Consider the following 3646-nt stretch of genomic DNA (forward strand, 5'->3'; position numbering starts at 1 on the left):
ACAATATTTATGTCCCCAGTGTCTAGTACAAAGTGGCTGTCATAAGAGATCAATGAATACTTGCTAAAAATTTATTTGCTGAATAAAATGGATTTAATGGATGATATATGTTAAGTTAAAGTAAATTTATAGAAGCCATGCCAAACTGAAGGGTAGGTCTGGAACTAAAATCTAAGTACAATTCTTAATCCACTGCCCATGCCCATATGATGTTCATGTGCCATTATCTTGCAAGTGTTTCTCAAAGCCATACTGAGGATATAATCCTCAGGTCTAAGGGCTCTGGTTACACTGGGGTGAGAGAGCTGCGAAAAAGGCATATCACTTCCAAGGAGAGCTACCAGTCCTCTTCCCCTGCTTTCATGCTTCCCACTGCCAAGAGATGTCACTGAAGGCCCTAGGCAGGGGGATTGACAATATTCTCATACACTTGCAGACACTGAACTTGCCTCCAAAAGTGATTTAATCAACCAGGTTCTTGGAGAATGGAATTCAGAGATGGAAATCAAGCTGAGCTCTGTAAATACTGATGGATTTTTAATGCCACTTACCTCTTGCTAGTGTCCAAGCAAAAGATTAACCATCTACTGCAAGAACTAAATTGAGCAGACCTTTGTATTTGCCTATTTACAGGCAAAACAGCTCTCAGTTAAGATGCAGACCTCACTGTACTAAGTACATAAACATAAAATTGCTAGGTGGGGTCAGTATTCAAACAACTTCCCTAATGGGAATGCAGATAATCTTTAATGGTGCCTTAATCAAAATCACCTATAATTGACTATAGCATGAGTTTCTGGTGCCTTTGGCTCAAGGATTATCTCAGTCTAGCACACCTATAGGACTCAGTACGTAGCATGGTCCCTTTGTGGGGAACAAATACAGTCTAGAAAGAATCCACTCCTGATGCCATGTGGCAGCAGGTCCACAGCTTCTGGACGAAATGAGTGTGATGAGGAGAGACTGCTGCCTCTGCTATGGTCTGTGCCTCTTCATGATCCCTGAACATACTTACTTTGTTGGATATAGGTGTGTGCCAGGAGAAAAGCAGACAATCCACTTTCATAGCCTTAGCCAGGGGAACGGGGTAGGCTATTTAGGTCTGCTCACTGCCCTGGACATAGTGATTGTTCTAGGGATAGGCACATGACACAAGGTAGAGCATTCAGTGTCTTCGCTGGGACTTTTTTCTGCCCAAAAAAACCATCAGGGAAGAAACTCTCTTTCCCCTGGGGTAAATCTTGAGCTGCTGGCCTTCCTACTCACCACGTGGGAAAAAACCCAGAGGGATAAACTTCTGAAGACCTCATGAAAGCCCTGCATGCAGCTGTGCCAAAGGCCAAGCTATACCTCAACATTTTTCTTTAAATTGAGGCATAATTGACATATCATAAACTACACATATTTAATACTGAACACATCCATCATGCCACTATTTTCACAACTTCTTTTCTTCCACCAAGTTTCCTCTTTCTTCTCCTCCCCAGGAAACCACTGCCACTTTCTGTCACTATATATTAGTGAAGAATTTTATATAATTGGAATCTCACAGTATGTACTTTTTGGTTTGGCTTTTTTCACTCAGCATTTTTATTTTGAGATTCATCCATGTTGTTATGAGAATCAGCAGTTCATTCCTTCTTATGTATAGATACACCACAATTTATTTATTCATTCACCTGTTAATGGACATTTGGATTTTTTCAATTTGGAGTTATACAAGTTAAGTTGCTATGTACATGTACAATTCTTTTTAAGGACATCTGATATCATTTTTCTTAGGTAAATACCTAAGAGTGTGAATGACTGGATTATGTATATGGTAGGTGTATGTGTAAATTTTTTAAGAATCTAGCAAACTGTTTTCTGAAATTATATCATTTTACATTTCCATCAGCAGTGTATGAGAACTAGTTTCTCTACAACCTTGCCAATACTTGATATGGTCAGTCTTTTTATTTTTAGTATTCCAATAAGTGTGTAGTGGTATTCAATTGTGCGTTAATGTGCTTTTCCTGAGTGATTAATAATTTTGAGTATTTTAAATGTGCTTATTTGCCATTCATATATCTTTGGTGAAATGTTTTTCATCTTTTGCCAATTTTTTAATTGGGTTGTTTTCTTATGGTAGAGATTTAATAGTTTTGAAATATGTTCTTCATAGAAGTCCTTTATTAGATATGTGATACACAAATATTCTTCTAGTAAACTAGAAGAAACTAGTGTCTTTTCACTCTCTTGCTGTCTTCAAAGGGCAGAAGTTTTTAATTTTTATTAATTCCAACTTATCAACTTTTTTCTTTTGTGCAATGGAGTTTTGTTTAAGTCTTTGCTTAGCCCCAGGTCATAAATATTTCTTCTAGGAATTTTATGTTTTATATTTAGATCAGTGATCCATTTTTTTCATAATTTTTGTATATGGTACAAGGTACAGATAAAAGTTCTTCTTCTTTCTCCTTCTCCTTCTCCTCCTCTTTCTTCTTCTTCTTCTTTCTTTTGGCATGTAGATATCCAATAGTCCCAGTACAATTTGTTGAAAAGATTAACCTTTCTTCACTGAAGTATCTTTTTTTTTTTTTTTTTTGCTGTACGTGGGCCTCTTAATGTTGTGGCCCCTCCTGTTGAGGAGCACAGGCTCTGGCCGCACAGGCTCAGCGGCCATGGCTCACAGGGCTACCCGCTCCGTGGCATGTGAGATCTTCCCGGACTGGGGCACGAACCCATGTCCCCTGCATCAGCAGGCGGACTCTCAAGAACTGCGCCACCAGGGAAGTCCTGAAGTATACCTTTGATTCCTTGTTTAAAATCAACTGTCCATATTTGTTTGGGTCTATATCTAGATTATCTATTCCATTTTGTTATGTTTATGTCAAAAGCACATTCTTGATTACTGTAGCTTTATAAGTAGTCTCAAAGCCAGTTTTAGTCCACTGACGTTTTTCTTCTTTTTAGTTATTTTGGCTCTTCTAAGTCCATTGTATTTCCATACGAATTTTAGAAACACCTTATTGATATCTATGAAAAACTTCTTACAATTTTGTTTGGGATTTCATTGAATCTCTAGATCAGTTTGGGGAGAAGTGAAACTAAAAATATTGAGTCTTCCAACCCATAAACAAGGCATATCTCCCCATGTATTTAGCTGTTCTTAAATTTCTTTCAGTGATGATTTTAGTTTTTATTATACATACATGTTTTCACACCTTTTGTTCAGATTTACCACTAAGCATTCCAGATTTTTGATGGTATTGTAAATGGTAGCTTGTATTTCAACTTGTGATTGTTCACTGCTGGTATATAAAATATAATTTTTTATTATATTGATCTTTTATCCTGAAACCTTGCTGAACTCATTTGTTAGATCTAATAGCAATTTTGTAGATTCCATCAGATTACCTACAGAGATGATCATATCATCTGTGTATAATGACATTCTTATTTCTTCTTTTCTTACCTAAATGACTTATTTTGATTTCCTTATTTGACTGGCCAGAACCTCTAGTACAAATGTTAAATCAAAATTGAGAGACTGGACTTACTTGCTTTATTCTCAATCTCAGGGGGAAATAATTCAATCTTTCACTAGTAAGTATGATGTTAGCTGTTGATTTTTATAGATAACCTTTATCAGGTTGAGGAGGTTCCA

Source organism: Kogia breviceps, chromosome 3, assembly GCF_026419965.1.
Source record: "Kogia breviceps isolate mKogBre1 chromosome 3, mKogBre1 haplotype 1, whole genome shotgun sequence".
In the NCBI taxonomy this organism is placed as follows: Eukaryota; Metazoa; Chordata; class Mammalia; order Artiodactyla; family Physeteridae; genus Kogia; species Kogia breviceps.